At 38.3% G+C, this 22,945-nt stretch overlaps 1 protein-coding gene across 1 annotated transcript in view; it reads right to left on the bottom strand.

Annotated features, from left to right (window-relative positions):
• The window catches only part of ATF2 (activating transcription factor 2), an 84,172-nt gene that overhangs the window by 58,329 nt on the left and 2,898 nt on the right, over window positions 1-22,945 (bottom strand). The window contains 1 exon segment of the mRNA XM_087435411.1: window positions 14,212-14,312. The gene's annotated coding sequence lies outside the window, so the exon portion shown is untranslated.

Consider the following 22,945-nt stretch of genomic DNA (forward strand, 5'->3'; position numbering starts at 1 on the left):
TCTCTCTCAACTCTTCTTCTAATACTTCTTTATCTTCCTTGCCCTCATGATCTAGTGCCAGAGTCTCCCCTTTTCTTCTTTCATTCAACAAATAGCTGAGTGTCTACTTCATGCTTGGCACTATGCCAGATGCTAGTGACACAGTGGTGAATTAAGATAGATACCTGCCCTCAAGAAGCTTCTAGGAGAGTGAGGGAGCTTACACTAGTTAATCAAGCATCCAGCTCAGATCTCCTCTTTCCAGTTTTCTAAGATAATTCCACAAATAAACATGTATATTCTCCTCATATTTTCTATTTCATTGCTATAAGGCATTTTATTTTAGAACCCCAAACTTGGTTAAAGGTATACTTTGAATTTTGGTATACTTTGAATTTGGTTTGTTACAAGATAGCCAGAGCAACTTCTACTATTAGGTATCCCACATAAATGATCAATCTTCCATAATTCTAAAAAACTCTTAAAGCTGAAGTGTGTGTTTTTTGTTTTCTGTTTTTTTTTTTGGTGAGGAAGATTGGCCCTGAGCTAACATCTGCGCCAATCTTCCTCTATTTTGTTTGTGGGACGCTGCCACAACATGGCTTGATGAACAGTGTGTAGGTCTGTGCCCAGGATCTGCACCCATGAACCCGGGCTGCTGAAGCGGAGTGTGCAAACTTCACCACCACACCACCAGGCCAGCTCCGAAGCTGAAGTTTTAACTGGGGTTCAAAAGGAGGTCATTGTTATTTGCTGATAATATGAACTCAATTACACCTACTGAACTAAGATGTTGTAAGGAACTCTAAATTTGCTCCCAGAAACATATAGAAGAGCAAAAACAATAACTGTCACGCAAAATAACACCATTCAGAGTTAACTACTGTTTAGCATTCCAGAGTACATTACTCCAGTCTTATCAATGTATAGAGATATAAAACTTTAAAAACTAAAAAACAGTATTACAACTTTCTTTAAAATGCAATTATCTAAATTCTGCCACATGATTAAATAGCAATATCATTAAGTATTAGATGTCATTTTTAGTGGCTATATAGTATTCCATCATACGGGTATGACACATTTACAACAATTCTCTATTAGTGAAGTTTTATTATCAATGAATACCCTTGATGACAAATCTTTGTGCAATATCTGTTATAATTTCCACAGGATTAATTTCTAGAAGTGAAACTGCTATGTCAAAGTGAAGGCATATTTTTAAGGCTTTTGATTTATATTGCTCAACTGCTCTCAAATATATAGTATTGAGTTCTCCTTTACCAGCAGTGTACAGAAAGACCTCATTTCTCAACACCCACACCAACAGTGAATATTATTTTTTAACATTTTTATCAGGTTAGTTTATTTTTATGAGATTAGTTTTTATCAGAAAAAATCTAATTTTAAAATTGCATATCTTGACACACTAATGAGGTTGAACTTTTTCATACATATAATGGTCATTTGTAGATTTCTGTAAAATGCTTCCTTTGCCCATTCTTAAAAAAATAAGATGTTAGTCCCAAATTGTCTCTCTTGAATATAGATCACGGGCTCTTTCTTATGACATGGATTTCTGATCATGTACCTCATTGTGTTCCTGATCTAATCCTAACTACTCAACCTGCAAATGAGGTCCCAAAGGGTGAAATGACTTATTCAAGGTAAAAAAATGCGACAACAACATTTTTACTGCTATACTGTGTCTACCAGCTGGTATGCCTCACTATACTATGTATATCAACTATCAGACACTGCCATTCTATGCCTACCAACTATATAGAAAATTTTATGTAAACTAACTTTTTAAAAAAATAGTAAAGACTCTTTTGGGACTTCTAAAGTTATTCGACAGACCCATTATCAAGTAAAATCACACATAATATGAAATGTCAATAAGAAAATAACAAAGAAGAACACTTAAAAAAAGACGAATAGAAGAAAATGGGAGAAATTAATTGGTAAATCATTTCTTTTAACTTAAAATTAATATAAAAGCCAAGCTTCCAGAAAAAACATATATAAGTGTGTTTTCATGGGAGGCAGCTTAGACAGGCTACTGGGGGGGCAGACCAGTGCAGAGTGTGAGAGCCTGGGCAGGTGTCTGCGGTGGGGAGAGGGGTTGGGCTGGAGGGGAGTCTTTGTTGGGTGAGGAAAGGTCTATGTGTGGACAGGAGATGTAGCCTGATGTGGGATGTCAATGTCCAAGCAAGGTGAAGAGGCATCCACATGAGGTAAAGGATAGAGATGGCACCAGTCCAGCACAGGATATCAGGGCCTAAGCAGGAGGACGTCTACTTGATGGGGAGGAGAGGGCCTGGCAGCCACAGGCAATTCATTATATAAACACACAGGGCTTGATCGAATAAGTAAATATATCAAGGATGTGGCAGGTGAAGGTAAATTCACACTATAGGTGAAGGTAATTACACAGAATGAACCTTGGTATTAGATGACATTTGGAGACACTGGTGTGAACTCATGACTTTCAATATAGACATAAAGATACAAAAATACAGATGATAATGTGTGTGTATATATATATATGCATATATGTTGACATATTTCCGTAGCTGTGCCCATTGAGGGCCTGGGAACACTGATACCCCAATAGCAATAAGCCCACTTAGCACCCAGATCGTGATTATCTAAATACCATTCTCCAACAAAAGGAACCTGGGTTCCTTCAAGAATTGTCTGATTCCAGGGCTGGGGCAGGGAAAGTACAGTTGGGCCTTGAATATCTTGTGTAAGAAAGTAAAGAAGGACTTATGGATTTGGCCAGAAAGTGACCAAATGTGAAACAATTTGAGAATCAAAATAAATAATGATAGTAATGGATCATATGGTGAATGAAATAGGATTCCATTAATTCATCCTGATACAAAAGAATAAACTGAAAGTTTGATAAAACATGATATTTACATCCTCTCAAAGTATCTCCCTATAAAATACATTTTAATTCCTAAAAGCAAAAGAGTAATTTATAGTACAAAAGCCCAGCAAACATCACCTTACTCACGTGATCAAATTAACAACACTAGAAATAAGGGAACTCAGTAGTACCATGTGCCCCTGATAGGGTGCGATGAGAAGAACATAGCGTCACTTCCATGACAGTCATCCAAAGATACACAACCTGAATCTAATCATGGAGAAATATGACACAACCCCAAATTGAGGTAAACTCTTCAAAATAACTGGCCTATACTCGTCAAAACTGTCCAAGTCAAGGAAAGACTGAGGAAGTGTTTCAGATCGAAAAGACCAATGAGAAACAACTAACTGCAAAGTGAAATTCTAGACTGAAATCTTTTGCTATAAAGGACATTATTGGAACTGGCAAAATTTACATGTGATCTGCAGATTAGATGGCAGCAATATAGCAATGTTAATTTCTTGATTTTCATGGTTGTATTGTGGTTTTGTAGAAGAATGTCTTATTGTAGAAAATAAAGTATTTGGGGGTACTGGGACATCATGCTGGCAACTTACTCTTAAAAGGTTCTGAACTAAAAAAATCAAAAATGAGAAGGAAAAACTTATAGAAGGAATTTAAGTTATATATAAATAATATGCACTATAATAACTCACTATATAACCATTATAGAGTTAGTATTATGTAGTTTTTAGCAATAGTTATGAGAAAAATACTACAAAATATATGGATTCTCTAACAATTCTCTGCTTATTTCTGGTTTATAACTTTCATCTTATGACATGTCAAAGACTAGAAAAACAACTATGTTCTGTACTTCAAGGTTAAGAGTAAACAGAATCCTACTATGGTAGAACAATGTCCATATCTAAATAGAGACTCAAGGGGTGATATTAGACAATTATTGTCCTATTAGATGATTCTCTTTTTTTTAATGAAGTGTGGGTTAAATCTGTTAAGCAAGACAGATGATCTTTTAGCCTGTAGTATGAATATTTCCTCACCATTTTGTATCTATCATTCAAATGATTCAGCTGATAAAAACATTTGCTTTCCTAACATCTCTATCAAAAACAAGATGGAAACCAATTCACTGCAGAGAAAATAGTGTAGGGAAATGAATCTTAAAAAATGGGAGAGAGCAAATCAATTTTTGGTGACTAAATTCAGAAATCTCTAGATTCTAAAGCATGAATTTGACTGATCTTCTAACTAGTTGGTTATAGAACTATAAATGTTGTAACGTCTTACCTTTAAAGCATGTACTCAAGTTTCAAAGATTTCTAAAATATGGATAATACTAAATGTTACATACAATGTACAGCATTCCCAAACATTTCTAATAAAAATAATTTATTACATGAAATTTATTTGGAAAGCATTTGGCTGCCTATTTTATACCTGACACCATATTAAAAATAAGAGATATGGTCCCTTCCCTCAAAATCAGATTAGTAAGAAAGACAAATAAGTGAAAATAATAATTCTAATTCAGTGATATATATGGTAATAAAGATATACACAGATACCACTGGAACATGGGGGAATAAGGAGTATAATGGAGCTGGTCATCTCTCCTCAGCACCCATACTCCCCTCTTACAAAGCCTAACTGCCAGTAAAGGGCAATCCTATATATCCATGACCCTGACATACCTGCCTCAGGTATGGGGAGACACCTGACCAAGTTAAGCCAATCAGATTACCTCTTCAGGAAATTTGTAAGAAGAAAAAAAATTAGCCAAACAGAGGCGGGCACCAGAGATTCAAAATCATACTCAAGGGCCGGCCCCGTGGCTTAGCGGTTAAGTGCTCACACTCTGCTGCTGGCGGCCCGGGTTTGGATCCCGGGCGCGCACCGATGCACTGCTTCTCCGGCCATGCTGAGGCCGTGTCCCACATACAGCAACTAGAAGGATGTGCAGCTATGACATACAACTATCTACTGGGGCTTTGGGGGAAAAATAAATAAATAAATAAAATTATAAAAAAAAAATCATACTCAAGACTGGTGGACATTTTCTGTCACGTTTATACTGATAAGAAATTAACGAAAGCCAGAATGGAGTCAGTAGAGAAAAACAAAGATGGCTTTCCATACAGCCAAGAAGAAGGAAAGTAGTTTCTGTGATACCTGACTATGCTTTCCGTGAATGGATCACATGAGCCTTCTGTAACTCGAGTATGAGCTTTTTTTTTTTAAACTTTATTTTATCTGATTAAGTTTCTATCCCCTAAGACAAGTACCTAGCCAACTCTGGAGAGAGGGTCTGGGAAGGCTACTGAAGGAATAATGCCTGAGCTTAGTCTTCTCAAAGGAAGAGGCATCAGCCAGTCAGGGATGATGTTCTGGGCAGAGGAGACAGCATGTAGAAGCACAATAAAGCATAGTACACTGAGGGATCTCTAAGAACATCTGGCGGATGAACTGTGGGATACAAGGTTGAAGGGAAGAGAGGTGAGGCCAGAGAGGGAAGCAAATCTTGAGGGGCCTTTAAAACCCTGGCAAGGAATTTGGATTCCATCCTCCCCCTCATCCCATTCCCACCCTGAGGTTACAAACTATGGCCCTGCACCAAAATGTTGAGCTAAGCAAGTTTTTCACATTTTTAAATGGCGGGGGGGGGGGGGGGGGAGAAGAAGAAGTAACAGAGACCATATGTGGCCCCCATAAAGCCTAAAATATTTACTATCTGGCGCTTTAATTTAAAGAAAAAGTTTACCTAATCCCGCTGTAAAAAATGGAAAGATTTTAAGTAGGTGAACTAGATAACCAAAGGAGCATTTTTGCAAGATCACTAACAGAAGTGTGGAAGATGGATTAGAGAGGACAACACTATGCACAAGAAAACCAGTAGAAGCTAACACTATGCACAAGAAAACCAGTAGAAGCTACTGCTAAACTCAGGAAAAGAGAATGATGGTTTACACTCAAGCAATGCCAGTCAAAACGAGAGGAAAGGACCAGTTATGAAAATAATGCTCCTAGGATAAGGCCTCTAATCCATAACACTGTCTCCAGACCATTCCAGACACTGACCCCTGCCTCCCACCCCAGTCTTGTGCTACCCCTTGATCTCCTGGCTCTACTTACGCAGGCTTTTAATCAACTCCCTCTCTCAGACCAGAATGCTCTCACTTAGTTAACACCTCTCACCTCTGATCTCCCTGCATCCACTATCCTCCTACCCTGAAATTCAGATCTCTTATTTAGTCATTCAGTCAATAAATATTTATTGAGCACATGCAAGAGGGTAGGAATTGTGCTTGACTCCAAGGTCCAGTGATACAGACACAGTCCCTGCCTTTACGGAATTTACATTTTACGGAAAATACTTCTAACCAAATCAGTGGACTTGAACATTTAAGTTCACCAAGTAGCTCAAAATTATTCAATGTACATATCACTGTGCAAAAAAAATTACAAGTGTTCCCACTCTTTCCTCCTTAAGCCTAGTTAAAAATGTTTACTTTTTCAAACAGATATGACATTTATTTTCCAAAATGTCATTATTACAGTAACTGTACATTTACACACACTTTCCCTTTTTTTTTTTCCATGAGGAATTTAAGGATTTTTCGGTTATTTCAAATTTACAGCAGATGATGTTTCAGAAACAAAGAACATCTTGCATACGAACACATGAAATATACATATATACTATTACATACATACAATACATAACATATATACTCATATATACATACATATATTCATTGATTGTATCTTTATTTTTTTAAATTTTTTGTTTATTGCAGTAACATTGGTTTATAACATTGTATAAATTTAAACTGTACATCCTTATACTTCTATTTCTGCATAGATTACATCATGTTCACCACCCAAATACTAATTACAATCCATCACCCCACACATGTGCCGAATTATCCCTTTCGCCCTCCTCCCTCCCCACTTCCCCTCTGGTAACCACCAATCCAATCTCTGTCTCTATGTGTTTGATTATTGTTGTTGTTATATACTACTTAATGAAGGAAATCATACGGTATTTGACCTCCCTCTGACTTATTTCACTTTGCATAATACCCTCAATGTCCATCCAGGTTGTCACAAATGGCTGGATTTCATCATTTCTTATGGCTGAGTAGTATTTCATTGTGTATATATACCACATCTTCTTTATCCATTCGTCCCTTGATGGGCACTTAGGTTGCTTCCAAGTCTTGGCTATTGTGAATAACGCTGCAATGAACACAGGGGTGCATGTACCTTTATGCATTGGTGTTTTCAAGTTCTTTGGATAAATACCCAGCAGTGGAATAGCAGGATCATATGGTAGTTCTATCCTTGTTTTTTTTGAGGAATCTCCATACTGTTTTCCATAGTGGCTGCACCAGTTTGCACTCCCACCAGCAGTGTATGAGTTCCCTTCTCTCCACATCCTCTCCAACACATATTGTTTCCTGTCTTGTTAATTATAGCCATTCTGACGGGCATGAGGTGATATCTCATTGTAGTTTTGATTTGCATTTCCCTGATAGTTAATGATTTTGAACATCTTTTCATGTGCCTGTTGGCCATCTGTATATCTTCTTTGGAGAAATGTCTGTTCAGGTCTTTTGCCCATTTTTTAATTGGGTTGTTAGTTTTTTTGTTGTTGAGATGCATCAGTTCTTTGTATATTTTGGAGATTAAGCCCTTATCAGATGTATGGTTTGCAAATATCTTCTCCCAATTGTTAGGTTGTCTTTTCGTTTTGTTGATGGTTTCCTTTGCTGTGCAGAAGCTTTTTAGTTTGATGTAGTCCCGTTTGTTTATTTTTTCTATTGTTTCTCTTGCCTGGTCAGACATGGTGCTTGAAAATATGTTGCTAAGACAGATGTCAAAGAGTGTACTGCCTATGTTTTCTTCTAGAAGTTTCATAGTTTCAGGTCTTACATTCAAGTCTTTAATCCATTTGGAGTTAATTTTTGTGTATGGTGTAAGGTAAGGGTCTACGTTCATTTTTTTGCATGTGGTTGTCCAGTTTTCCCAACACCATTTGTTGAAGAGACGTTCTTTTCTCCATTTTATGTTCTTCGCTCCTTTGTCAAAGATTAGCTGTCCATAGATGTGTGGGTTTATTTCTGGGCTTTTGATTCTATTCCATTGATCTGTGTGTCTGTTTTTGTGCCAGTACCATGCTGTTTTGGTTACTATAGCTTTGTAGTATATTTTGAAATCAGGGAGTGTGATACCTCCAGCTTTGTTCTTTTTTCTCAGGATTCCTTTACTTATTCGGGATCTTTTGTTGTTCCAAATAAATTTTAGGATTCTTTCTTCTATTTCTGTGAAAAATGTTGTTGGAACTTTGATAGGGATTGCATTGAATCTATAGATGGCTTTAGGAAATATGGACATCTTAATTATGTTAATTCTTCCAATCCAAGAGCATGGAATATCTTTCCATTTCTTTGTGTCTTCTTCAATTTCTTTCAGCAATGTTTTATAGTTTTCCCTGTACAGCTCTTTCACTTCTTTGGTTAAGTTTATTCCTAGGTATTTTATTCTTTTTGTTGCAATTGTAAATGGGATGGTATTCTTAATTTCTCTTTCTGCTACTTCACCGTTAGTGTATAGAAATGCAACTGATTTTTGTATGTTGATTTTGTATCCTGCAACTTTACCATATTCGTTTATTACTTCTAAAAGTTTTCTGGTGGATTCTTTAGGGTTTTCCATATATAAAATCATGTCATCTGCAAATAGTGACAGTTTCACTTCTTCCTTTCCAATTTGGAACCCTTTTATTTCTTTCTCTTGCCTGACTGCTCTGGCTAGGACTTCCAGTACTATGTTACATAGGAGTGGTGACAGTGGGCATCCTTGTCTGGTTCCTGTTCTTAGAGGGATAGGTTTCAGTTTTTCACCATTGAGGATGATATTAGCTGTGGGTTTTTCATATATGGTCTTTATTATGTTGAGGTACTTTCCTTCTATACCCATTTTATTCAGAGTTTTTATCATAAATGGATGCTGTACCTTGTCAAATGCTTTCTCTGCATCTATTGAGATGATCATGTGATTCTTATTCTTCATTTTATTAATGTGGTGTATCACGTTGATTGATTTGCGAATGTTAAACCATCCCTGCATGCCTGGAATAAATCCCACTTGATCATGGTGTGTAATCTTTTTAACGTAGTGTTGTATGTGATTTGGTAGTATTTTGTTGAGGATTTTTGCATCGATGTTCATCAGTGATATTGACCTGTAATTTTCTTTTTTTGTGTTGTCCTTGTCTGGTTTTGGTATCAGGGTAATGTCAGCTTCGTAGAATGAGTTAGGGAGCTTCCCCCCCTCCTCAATTTTTTAGAAGAGTTTGAGAAGGATAGGTATTAAGTCTTCTTTGAATGTTTGGTAGAATTCACCAGGGAAGCCGTCTGGTCCTGGACTTTTATTTTTGGGGAGGTTTTTGATTACTGTTTCGATCTCCTTACTGGTGATTGGTCTATTCAAATTCTCTACTTCTTCTTGATCCAGTTTTGGAAGGTTGTATGATTCTAAGAATTTATCCATTTCTTCCAGATTGTCGAATTGGTTGGCATATAGCTTTTCATAGTATTCTCTTATGATTTTTTGTATTTCTGAGGTGTCTGTTGTAATTTCTCCTCTTTCATTTCTGATTTTACTTATTTGTGCCTTCTCTCTTTTTTTCTTGGTGAGTCTAGCTAAAGGTTTGTCAATTTTGTTGATCTTTTCAGAGAACCAGCTCTTGGTTTTATTAATTTTTTCTATTGTTTTTTTGGTCTCTATTTCTCTTATTTCTCCTCTGTTTTTTACTATTTCTCTTCTTCTACTGATTTTGGGTTTTGTTTATTCTTCTTTTTCCAGTTCCTTTAGGTGCATTGTTAGATTGTTTGAGATTTTTCTTGTTTGTTGAGATAGGCCTGTATTGCTATAAACTTCCCTCTCAGAACTGCTTTTGCTGTATCCCATAAATTCTGCCATGTCATATTTTCATTTTCATTTGTCTCCAGGTATTTTCTGATTTCCTCTTTGATTTCTTCGTTGACCCAGTCGTTGTTCAGTAGCATTTTGTTTAATCTCCACGTATTTGTGGCTTTTTTGATTTTCTTCCTATAGTTGATTTCTAGTTTCATACCGTTGTGGTCAGAAAAGATGCTTGGTATTATTTCAATCTTCTTAAATTTATGGAGACTTGTTTTGTGGCCTAATATGTGATCAATCCTGGAGAATGTTCCATGTGCATTTGAAAAGAACGTGTATTCTTTGGTTTTTGGATGGAATGCTCTGTATATATCTACTAGGTCCGTCTGTTCTAGTGTGTCGTTTAAGGCCAATGTTTCCTTATTGATCTTCTGTTTGGATGATCTATCCGTTGGTGTAAGTGGAGTGTTAAAATCCCCTACGATTATTGTGTTACTGTCTATTTCTGTTATTATGTCTGTTAATAATTGCTTTATATATTTAGGTGCACCTACATTGGGTGTGTAGATATTTACAAGTGTTATATCCTCTTGTTGGATTGTTCCCTTGTTCATTATGTAATGCCCTTCTTTGTCTCTTTTCACAGTTTTTGTTTTAAAGTCTATTTCGTCTGATATGAGTACTGCTACCCCAGCTTTCTTTCATTGCCATTTGCGTGCAGCATCTTTTTCCATCCCTTCACTTTCAGTTTGTGAGTGTCTTTAGGTCTGAAGCGTGTCTCTTGTATGCAGCATATATATGGGTCTTGTTTTTTTATCCAATCAGCCACTCTATGCCTTTTAATTGGAGCATTTAGTCCACTGATGTTTAAAGTAGCTATTGATAAGTATGTACTTACTGCCATTTTTTAACTTTTTTTTTTCCTCAGTATTTTAGTAGTCCTTCTCTGTTCCTTTCTTCTTCTACACAGAATTGATGGTCTCTTTAGTTTGACCTCTGTCTGAAAGCTCTACTCTTTAACTCCCCTCCTCCCTCCTTTTATGTTTTTGATATCATATCTAACCTCTTTTTTGTGCATTTGTATCCATTATCCTCTTATGGAAATAGATAATTTTTCCTATTTGTGGTCTTCTCTTTTCCCCTTAAATCAGTCCCTTTGACATTTCTTGTAGCACTGGTTTCTTGGTGACAAACTCCTTTAATTTTTGTTTGTCTGGGAAATTTTTGATCTCTCCTTCCATTTTGAATGATAACCTTGCTGGGTAGAGTATTCTTGGCTGTAAGTTTTTTCCTTTTAGCACTTTAAATATATCGTGCCACTCTCTTCTAGCCTGTAAGGTTTCTGCTGAGAAGTCAGCTGATAGGCTTATGGGGTTTCCTTTGTATGTAACTTGACTTTCTCTTGCGGCTTTTAGGATTCTCTCTTTATCTTTAATTCTGGACATTTTGATTATGATGTGTCTTGCTGTGGGCCTCTTTGGGTTTATCTTGTTTGGGGCTCTCTGTGCTTCCTGTACCTGGATGTCTGTTTCCTTCCTTAGGTTCGGGAAGTTTTCATCTATTATTTCTTGAAACAGATTCTCTGCCTCTTTGTCTCGCTCTTCTCCTTCCAGGACACCTATAACACGGATGTTAGTGCGCCTGTTGTTGTCCCAGAGGTCCCTTAGACTGTCCTCACTCTTTTTAATTCTTTTCTCTTTTACCTGTTTAGCTTTGGTAATTTCTTCTAGTCTTTTGTCCAGCTCACAGATCCGTTCTTCTGTATCCTCTACTCTGCTTTTGAGTCCCTCTAGTGAATTTTTCATTTCCAGTATTGTATTCTTCATTTCTGATTGGTTCTTTCTTATATCTTCCATTTCTTTGTTGACATTCTCACTGAGTTCATCTGTTCTTCTCCCAAAATCAGTGAGCATCCTTAACACTCTTTGTTTGAACTCTCTGTCAGGTAGGTTGCTCATTTCTGTTTCACTTAGTTCCTTTTCTGGGGTTTTGTCCTGTTCCCTTACTTGGAATGTATTCCTTTGCCTCCTCATTTTGCCTCTTTCCCTGTGCTTGTGTCTACGTATTAGGTAGGTCAGCTACGTCTTCTGCTCTTGGATAGGTGACCTTATGTAAGTGATGCCTTAGGAGGCCTGCAGTGTGCTTCCCTCAGTTCTCAATGTTCCAGAGATGACCCCTATGTGGGCTACGTGTCTCCTTCTGTTGTGGCCTGTTTGCTCTCCCTGTAGGCGCCCAGGGAGGCCGAGTTATGCTCCTGGCCAGCTGTTGTCATGCTCAGCTGCTTGTAGTTGTTGTGGACCCCTCAGTCTTTTTATCAGATGTGGGGAGCCCCAGCACAGTTGGCTGCAAGTTCTAATACCACATTTGTGTTGCAGTATTTAAGTGAGTAGGCCCCCAGCGTGGCAGGTTGTTAGGCTGAGGGCCTTACAATTGCTGTAAGCCTCTAGCCTATTAGGTCTCTTGTCAGCTCTCTGGGGATTGCAGCTGGGTGGGGTTGGCCTCAGGCACAGGAGCACCCAATCATTTCAGGTTTTGGAAGGTGGGGCAAACCTCCTATGTGGGTCTTTGAGAAGCACAAGTCTTCTGCAGCTGACAAACCCTGCCGCCCACAGGTCCACACACACAGTCAACTCAGTCCTGCCCCGTGTGAGCGCCCCGACCTCCCCAAGCGGACCCAGTCTCTCCACGGTGGGAGCCCCACACACTCCGTCACCGCCCCACACTCTCCACCCACTCCTTGTGCACACCCTGCCCCGCTCAAGTCGGCTCAGTTGCCAGGCTGCAGAGAATCCAGTCACCTATCTATGCAGGCCCACAAGTTGCCTGAGGGCTTACTGTTGGGTGGGGCCAGTCTCTAGAGTGGGCTGCCTGCCTGGCTGAGCTGGATTAAAAGGGTGCTCTAGCGGGAGGGGCAGACCTTGGGTTAGCAGGCCTCAGGGGGAACTCCAATGGCGTCTGTGTCAGCATGGCCACACCAGGCCACAACAATGGCCGCCGCCAATGTCTCAGTCCCTGGAGAGGTCTCACCTCTCACCGAGATGCACTTAGGGCCTATTAGGTGAGTCTCTTTTCACCAAAGCACCATGCACCTTTCTTTCTGGTGATTTTAGGTTGCTTTCTGAAACGGATGAGTTTGCACGTGGGCCCTTTAAGAGCCGGTTTTAATGTCTTTGTGAACCAGCTTTTCTGAGGGTACTCCCCAAGGTTTTAGTAGCAGCAAAGTCAGATATTTGCCACTCGTCTCGATTGTGCTGGGTCCACAAAACGTCCACAGCGGGGGCGCTCCCCGGCTCAGGGCCCCACTCCTCCAGGGAGGGCTGCATTCCTTTGGGCAGCTCCCGGGCGGCTGTGAGGCGCTGCGGCTTGTGAAGGCGGCATTTTTCCTCTCCAGAAGGGAGTTTCTGCCTCTTCTACCTCAATTAGGATTGTCCGTTGTTGCAGGAGTTCCTCTTATCCAGTTTTCAGTTCTGACTCAGGGGTAATTTTTCCACGAGTAGTTGTACATTGGCTGTGTCCGTGGGAGAAGGTGAGTTCAGAGTCTGCCTAAGCCGCCATCTTGACTTCCTCCCTATTCATTCTACACACAGTTTCTCTTGATCTGAACCTCCAGATTCAGGCACAACAGCGTAGGCCAATTTGCTTGTGTATCTTGATATATCTGACAAAGTCTATCACTAGACTACCATGTTTTGACAGATTCTGTATGCCAGATCACATTTATTAAATCAATATTTTCCTTCCATTTTTGGAAGCTATATCCCCAAACTGTAAATGGCCTGAGACCAGAAACCATTGTACTTTGTATCTTTAACATCAGTACACTGTGGCTGGCACATAATAGATGTTCAATGAAGGTACATTTGAAGTGCTACATAACTTCTATTAATGTTTCTGAACAGCATGAAATAATCACGGTACTAAATTTACCTGATATAATTCAATCCAAAAGCAAATAAATTTGACATTTTAGTTAGCTTGTATAGCCTTAGAGTGGGTAATACTTTTTGTCCAAAATATTTCTGAAATATAGAAAATACCTCATGGATTAACCCCTGTTACTATCCTTATAAAACCCTAGGAGAATTGGGACTTTCATATTGGGACTCTTTGCTACAGAGGGTTCCCTAATCAGGTAAGTTTAGGAGCCTCTGGGTTAAGCGAAATTTAACTCTTTAACATGAGTCTTCAGTGCTTTTATACGTTGATATGCACTCTAGCTCCAAAAGGACATTTCCAAATTTGTTGAACTCAGAATTTTTTTTTTTACTAAACACTATCAATAGCATAGGACACTAGCATTCTGAGGACTACTGTCTGGCAACATCTGTTGAATTCAGTCATATTTGAAAGACAACCACAAAATAAAAAGACCACTTTTGCATTAAAAACTTAAAATCTCTTACCTTCTCAGCTGGTGGGCCATGAGCTTTATTCACTCTGCTGCCAGGAATCCCTCAGCTCTAATCAAGTAAGCAGTCCTTCTCAAGTTGCCATCTAAGCGTCCCTAGAGCAAAGGAGAGGCAGAAAAGAGCGAACTCATTACTGTGTGAGATCTAAAGAAACAGCCTCAAGCAGTTCATCTCCACTACAAATTTTTAAATGTTTTATTTTATATTTAAAAATGCATGTGAATTTTGCCTTCCATTCTATTATATTTTAATATAAAAATTAAGGTTCTCTCCAAAATCTTCAATGCTCCAGGAAGCTGTTTATCCTGTGGCCTCTCATAACTTCTGGCACACTGCCACTTCTCAGAGATATAACAGTTTCAAGGATGGATGTACAGCAATGGAATCTCAGTGAAAGGAGAAAAACGAAGCTTTTAACCATAATAGAAGGGATAGGGAGTCACAGACGACAGACGAAATGGCAGTGCTGAATCTGAGCATCAAAATTCTCAGAGTAGAGATTAATAGTTTTTATTTTGTCAGTGCTGCACCATAACATCCATGGGACCCAGTTTACGTACTTCTTATTTGGAAACAGCTTGACTTTTTTATACCTGTATCAGTTACGATTAGGATCAGCTGTGAGGGACAGAAAACTCAAAATAACAATGGCTCAAATGATTCTTAGGTTTATTTCTCTCACATAAACACAGGCAATCCAGAACCATGATGATTAGGAACCATGATAATTTTGTTGTTTGGCCATCCTCAACATGTGGCATCCCCTTCATGGTTTAAAATAACTGCTCAAGGTCTAGTTATCACATCTGCTGATCAGACAGCAGGAAAAGAATGCGGAGACGAGCAATAGCCTCCCTTTAAGGAAACTTTTCAGAAATCTCACAGGAAACTTCTTTTTCTGGCCTATTCCATAGGCCAGAACTTGAGTTACATGGCCACAGCTAAGGGCAGCTGGGAAATATATTCTTTATTTTGCCAAATGCTCAGCTAAAAACTGGAGCATCTATAATAACGAAAAACGAATATTGGTGGACAATTAGTTGTCTTTGTCATCACACTCATCACATTCTAAAATGTAAGATGGTTGGATACCTTGTAGAGATGCCTTAACAGTCTACTGACATGAGCTTTCAAAAGCAGAAAGTCCTGCCAGTGGCCAAGGAGCAAGACTAACGTTCATAAGAACTTCTCTAAACATGCAAGGCCAATCTGTAGCTAACAGAGGAAGAAGGGAAAATTCTGAAGACCAGAGTAACAACGCAATAGTAAAGAAACAACCTCAATAGTTGTAGTTTGGCAGGAACTGACAAAGCAGTCACAAAACTTGGAAATGATTACACGAGACCATTATGTAAGTAACAGAGTGCCCATGGTACGCTTGGGTAAGACCCTGGCACAGAGCCAAGTTAGAAAAAGGCCGTGAGGCCGGCTCTGTGGCTTAGCGGTTGGGTGCGCGCGCTCTGATGCTGGCGGCCCGGGTTCGGATCCCGGGCGTGCCCCGGGGCACCGCTTCTCCGTCCAGCGCGAGGCCGGGTCCCACGTACAGCAGCTAGAAGGATGTGAACCTGTGACATGCAACTATCTGCTGGGGCTTTGGGGGGAAAAAATTGAATAAATAAAAATCTAAAAAAAAAAAAAAAAAAAAAAAAAAAAAAAAAAGAAAAAGGCCGTGATCCCAGGACCAAGACATTAAAGAGAAAGTAGACTTTCCTCTACCATTATGTGAGGGCTGAGCTCCCATTATTAGGCCATCTATAAACTTGGGAGATTTCCCTATTGCACAGACTGTTAGAAATAAGGGTTGCACTTTACATTGAATAAGGTTGGCTAAAAAAACCTTAATATGTTTAAAACTTTCATGCGAATACCAGAAGCTAGAAAGACTCGTTTCAAAGCAGGCAACAAAATTCTGTTCTATATATAGACTGTTCTTTGAAGGGAAAGGGATCCAAACAGGTTATTTAGCTCTACAAATGTAAAATGGGGCCTGTAAATGGAGCGGCAATTCAAAGGACAAACGGCTCTGTGGGATAATGTAAAGGTTCACGTCTTCAAGGCAGAGGCAAACTTCTGCAAACTGTTTCTTTCAAGGAAATGTTTAAGCATGACTTCAGATGTTCTTATGGAGTGTCTGTGTTCTTATTTCAGTAGTCGCTCACAAAAGACCAGGAACTAACATCCTAGAAAACAGCAAGATGGACTTCCGGTCTTCACTTCAAGGGAAAGACAACAAAATTAAGCTAGCCAGCTGCACCTAGCCTATACAACTTATGTTTTACACATGCAATGTGAAAATAACCATCCAGAGTTTGAAAGACATTAAAAATAATGTTTTCATTTTTTTGTAACTTGAAAGGCACAGATGTAAGGAACCTCTCCTTTGCCACTGCTACCCTACCCTAGCCACTGTATATGTATTTCTTATATTTGGATACAATTAACCTGTGGGTAAGGGGCTGGATCTCTGCTGAAGGGAGCAAACACTGCTAATGGCAAGTATTCTGCACAGAAGCAGATACTGTGCCAGGAAACAGAGCCCAAAAAGTAGACATTAGTGTGAGAAAGGAATTAATTCTCCCTTGGACATGGACTCAGACGAGTCTAACATACTCAAGGGCAGTCCTGGGTAGTAGAGAAAAGTTGGCTTCTGGCCTTGTGGGAGGACAGGAGCTAGGCAGGCACTCTTTCAAGGCAGCAGTGTTCAAACACGTGTATGTATTACTAAATGTACTAAGACTTTCCAAGGGACATCTGAGCTTAGAGATAAGTTTTAAGAAAATCAATTTCCAAATCTTTAACTTCCTATGACTGCTTGCCTAAAAACGATCTGCCTACTTTGCCTAAGTCCCCATTCTTCCACATTTCAAAAGAAACCCATACCTCTCACCCATACCAAATCTTATTACAAGGCATTGCCCCAGTTTGTAAAAACCTCCATGGAACAAAACAAGGGGATAATTTAAAATAAGAGTCTTAAAGCCTCCACTAATCGAGGCACCATTAAACCCCAGGCTGTGTCTTTCCCTGTGTTATAAATATTTCTGTTAAAGCAAAGCATGGCTTTAAGAATGGTGTTTTGCCCTGTGTTTAGGAATGTTCTGAATTGAGATATATTACAGTGTGATGACAGGAACAACAAAAACTTTCATTTAGTGACTGCCTCTTCCATTCTCAAAATATTGTCCAAAAATGCATTGTCCTGAGAGCTCCATGAGAACCAAGAAGAAATCATTAAGAAACTTTGAAAAGTTCAATTTATATTTGTTGTAGAGAAGTATGGTAAGGTGATCAATAAAATACTGTAAAACATTAAAATACACTGGATTCAAGCAAAATTATGTTGGAGAAACGGAAATTGGAGTTCAACAAAAAAAAGAAACAATGAAAATTTCCAACCGTTAAAGATAAATTAATTTAAAGTTTGTTTTTTAAAACCAATGACGGTATCAAATCACTATGGAAATTGGGTACTTATAAAAGAATGGTGTCAGGGCCAGCCCCGCAGCCTGGTGGTTAAGTTTGGTGCGCTTGGTGGCAGCCTGGGTTTGGTTCTTGGGTGTGGACCTACACCACTCGTCAGTGGCCATTCTGTGGCAGTGACCCACATACAAAATAGATGAAGACTGGCACAGATGTTAGCTCAGGGCAAATTCTCCTCAAGCAAAAAAGAGAGGAAGACTGGCAACAGATGTTAGCTCAGGGCCAATCTTCCTCAGCAAACAAACAAAAAAAGATTGGCATCAATGTCTAGAAAAGCCAGAAATTACCCCTTTTTCAAGTATTTAAACTTGTGATGAAAAATTTTAGGAATCAACTTGGAAATGTGCAAGGGTACATAGTTTATCAAATTTCTTTTCAGGAGTATATGTGAGCGTAGTAGGCAGAATGGCCCCCCAAAGACGTCCACACTGTAATCCCTGGAACCTGTGAATAGGTTGTTAACATGGCAAAATGGACTTTGCAGATATAAAAAGATTACAGATCCTAAAATAGGAAGATTATCCTGGGTTATGCAGGTGGCCCAATCTAATTACATGAGCAGAGAACTTTCTCCACCTGGAGTTCAGAGATTCAGCAAAAGTCACAGAGATTAGAAGCACGAGAGAGACTTGACCCGCCATTACTGGAGGGGGCAGCATTGAAAGCACTTCAGCTTCTAGGAGCAAGTATCAGCCCCAACTGAGAGTCAGCAAAGAAAGAGGGACCTCAGTCCTACAACTGCATTCAGCCAACAATCTGAATGAACTTGGAAGTGGTTCTTCCCGAGAGACTCCAAAAAAGGAAGGCAGCTCTGCCAACATATCGATTTTGGCTTTGAAAGACCCTAAGCAGAGGACACAGCTGAGCCCACCTGGACTTGTGACCTGCAAAAAACTGTGAGTTAAGTTTGTGTTGTTTTAAGAAGCAAAGTATGCAGTAATTTGTGATGCAGAAATAGAAAATTAGAGTAAGCAAAAATGTTAAGGTACCCTGGAGGACAGGCTTGTGTCCCAAGGCTTCAAGGGCAGCAGTATCTTACAGATACAGAGTTTTCTCTGTGCTATAATTTCCTTCTTAGATCTTGGTCAAGAACCACAAAATGCAAGCAATGATCCTAGAGCTCACTTTGGGAACAGCAATATGGTCACAGTAACACTTAAACCTATGAGCTAGTAGAACTTCATTCTCCTTTCAAAGTTAAAGTATCTTTGAGTTTCTATATCAGAAAAATTTAAAATGGTATGATTTCACTACTATCCTCTCCAGTAAGAACTAATATACTAGTTTTAGGGTTATCAAAAAGAATAAATGGGCCGGCCCTGTGGCTTGGTGGTTAAGTGCGCGCGCTGCGATGCTGGTGGCCCGGGTTTGGATCCCGGGTGCGCATTGAGGCACCACTTCTCCGTTCATCCTGGGGCCGAGTCCCACATACAGCAACTAGAAGGATGTGCAGCTACGACACACAACTATCCACTGGGGCTTTGGGGAAAAAATAAAATAAATAAAAAAAAATCTTTAAAAAAAAAATTAAAAAAAAAAAAAAAAAGAATAAATGAATAATATATGTAATATACGTAACAGTGAATGGCACTCAAACAGTATCTATTACATTTATTAGAAGTTTTATTGTATTTTACTTTGAGTTTAAATGTACATTTTCCTAATGCTTAATTAATCCTAATCTTACTAATTTCTTTATTTTTAAAGCTGGAAACTGAGAACTACATATTTAGTTTAACTTTTAGACAGAAGATTTTTACATCAATCTTTAACCCATGAATTTGATGTTATCCCATAAGATTATTTGGTACATAACGTTTAGTTCATTAATGTAAAGAAATCAAACCACTCAGAAGTGAGAAAAATATAAACCCGGCTTTAATGAGGAAAGCAACAGTTTTTTTGTGTGTGTGAGGAGATCAGCCCTGTGCTAACATCTGCCTATCCTCCTCTTTTTTTTTTTTTTTTGCTGAGGAAGATGGGCCTCTGCCACAGCATGGCTTGCCAAGCAGTGCATCGGTGCACACCTGGGATCCGAACCGGCAAACCCCGGGTCGCCACAGGGGAGCTTGTGCACTTAACCACTTGCGCCACCGGGCCGACACCTAGGAAAGCAGCAGTTTTTAACTTTTTACCACTCACAGCAGACATGACAGATGTCCTTCCTTCACACATATCTCAACTCCCAAGAGTACACAAAAGTTTTGATGAAACTGCTCAAAGCTGATGGGACACATAAAGAGCATCACAGACTTTTCTCAATATTGTATTCAGGAAAACACATGAACAGTGATATCAGCCTAATATTTCAAAATATTCTCTAATAAAAATATCAGTAGTCCACTTTTTAAGTTAAACTTCATTTTTTAAGTGAGTCTTGATTATTCCCAGACCTCTAGTCTCTAGGTGATGTAAGGTAAGGAAGTTCTTGTTTTATAGTTTAAAATTACAACAGAATAACATTAGAAATATATAAATACAAAGAACTTACAGATTATAGTTATGAATATGAACAGTGCTAATGCAAGTTTTTACTAATAACATCATTTTAGATTTGGTAATTGTACCTGTTATATGAAATAATGTCCATAGCATTATGTTTGCTCAAGGTAGATGTATAAAATGTACTTATCATTGCTTTTTTTTTTTAACTAAAAACTTATCTTTTGCAAAAGTAAAAAGAAAACAGAAATACAAATTCACAGCTCACCAAGAATTACGATGATTCATAATCATTACCACCATTAGGAGTACATCAATAATAATTTCTCATTATAAAGAGGGCACAAATAAGACAGGGTGTAGATTATACCCTGTATATATATAATGGGAATTATACACGGTATAATTCCCATTACAACACTCGTAAGCTCACCTCTCTCTCTCTATCTCGAAGTATGTCAAAATTCTAGTAAGTGAAAGAGTGATTACTACAGGAATAACCCTCAATCCAACATCCATATTTCAACAATCATTAAAACCTTCCTTACAAATGATACAAGACACCAGTGACTCTCAACACTGTGGTTGAGAACTGATGGTGGTTATATTAGTTGAAGAATTAGTAAAAAATGCAAAAGAACAAACGTTAGAAATGTGGTCTTTTTGGGCCGGCCCCGTGGCTTAGCAGTTAAGTGCGCGCGCTCTGCTGCTGGCAGCCCGTGTTCGGATCCCGGGCGCGCACCGACATGCGCCATGCTGAGGTCGCGTCCCACATACACCAACTAGAAGGATGTGCAGCTATGACACACAACTATCTACTGGGGCTTTGGGGGAAAAAAAATAATAATAAAATTATAAAAATTAAAAAAAAAAAAAAGAAATATGGTCATTTAATTTAATCATCATCTCATCCACTATGGAGAAGAAGAAATAAAAGGTTTCACCAAAATGTTTATGTGGTATTGGTGGAACAGAAGAAAATAATTGGAATTTATGTTAAGCATAGTATCACAATTTTATCATCTCAAAATACAGATATGCTATACTGCATGAGTTTTATGTAGAAAAAGCCTGAGGGGCCGGCCTGGTGGTGTAGTGGTTAAGTTCACGAGCTCCGCTTCAGCAGCCCCGGGTTTGCAGGTTCCCATCCCGGGTTTGGACCTATGCACCGCTCATCAAGCCATGCTGTGGCGGCATCCCACATATAAAATAGAGGAAGATGGGCACAGATGTTAGCTCATGGCCAATCTTCCTCACCAAAAAAAAAAAAAAAAAAAGTTTGACTTGGGGAGAAGGGGTGTATACGGAACAAAAAATATCAGATAGCCCCTCAAGTGGATTTATGAAAATTCTAAGGTAGTAAGTTCGAGCACAAATTCTAAGTTCCTAGGGAACTTTATTGTCAAAGCTACCAAATAGATGGCTGATGCACTGCCTTCAAGTGACATCACACACATGCCCAGAGGTGCTGTGCTAGATTATTATTATTTCTGAATGAATTTTACAATAATAATTATTACACCATGTACTGAGTACTCATTAAGTTTCTGACACTGTTTTAAGCATTGTATATACATTAATTATTTGAATGCTCACAACAAGGCTATGAGTTAAGTAGTATTATCCTTAAAGATAAGGAAATTGAGGCACAGAGAAGTTACATTATTTGCTCAAGGTGACAGAGATAATAAGTGGTACACCCACGACAATCTGGTTCCTAATAACTACCCTAAAACATTGATTATATTCTTACTATGTGCCAGAAGATGATATTGAGGGAACAAAAATTCAGTCAATTTGGCTATAACATACACATTCTTTATTTCGAGGGTTACCTATACAGAAATATGTCATTATGAATATTAATAACTCATAAATCTACAGTTCAGAAAGTAGCTCTTATATTAAAACAAACTACCATAAGATAGCCAAAGTGTAAACTACATAAAACTGCATAAAATTTAAGGATTATTGTTACTAAATGTCAAAAGTTTCAGTAATCTTTAACAGAAAGTCAGTGAAATGACAGAAAGTATAAAATATACAGTATCTGTCCCAGCACATAGATCACTGGCAGACAACTACAGACTAATATGGTCAACTAAATAAAGCAACTTATTCCCATCAATAATTCCTAATTAAGTAATCCCACTTTATTAATAAGCACAACTCCAAAATTGGTAAAATTATGACAAAGTTGGTGCATTCCTATTTTGATGATGATATAAACTTGCTCAACTCTTTGGGGAGGCAAAAATTTGGCAACTGTAGAAACATTTACATCCCTTGACCTACTTATCTCATTTGATTCAGTATCCTATGGAAACAAATCAAAATAAGAAAAAAAGATACACGTACAGATATGCCCAATTCAATGTTAAAATAGGCAGAAACTGAAAACAATTATTTTCCTGTTGGGCATTTAAAATGAAGACATTTTAATAGTCATTTGGTAAACTATCATGTAACTATTAAATATTACAAAGGTTAGATAACACGGGAAAATGCTAATGCTATCAAAGTAAAATAAACCACACTGTATCTTTGATATAATTATGCAAAAACTATAATGTATAAGCACAAATTAGAAGACAACAAAAATAATAAAAACAATTATTTGTTATTAGGGCAAATCTGCAGTTGATTTCTAGTAACACTATTCTAACAAACGTTCATTAAGTAAAAGGAATCACACTAGTCCAAACAGTAGAATTAGAAAAAAACAAAGCCATAAAATTGGAACAACAAAGGTTTAGGTTCAATTAGGCAAACTAAAGAACAGACAGGAACATATTTATAAATTTAA

The sequence above is a fragment of the Ceratotherium simum genome, chromosome 9 (genome assembly GCF_057802395.1).
Source record: "Ceratotherium simum simum isolate JZ-2026a chromosome 9, ASM5780239v1, whole genome shotgun sequence".
Classification (NCBI taxonomy): domain Eukaryota; kingdom Metazoa; phylum Chordata; class Mammalia; order Perissodactyla; family Rhinocerotidae; genus Ceratotherium; species Ceratotherium simum.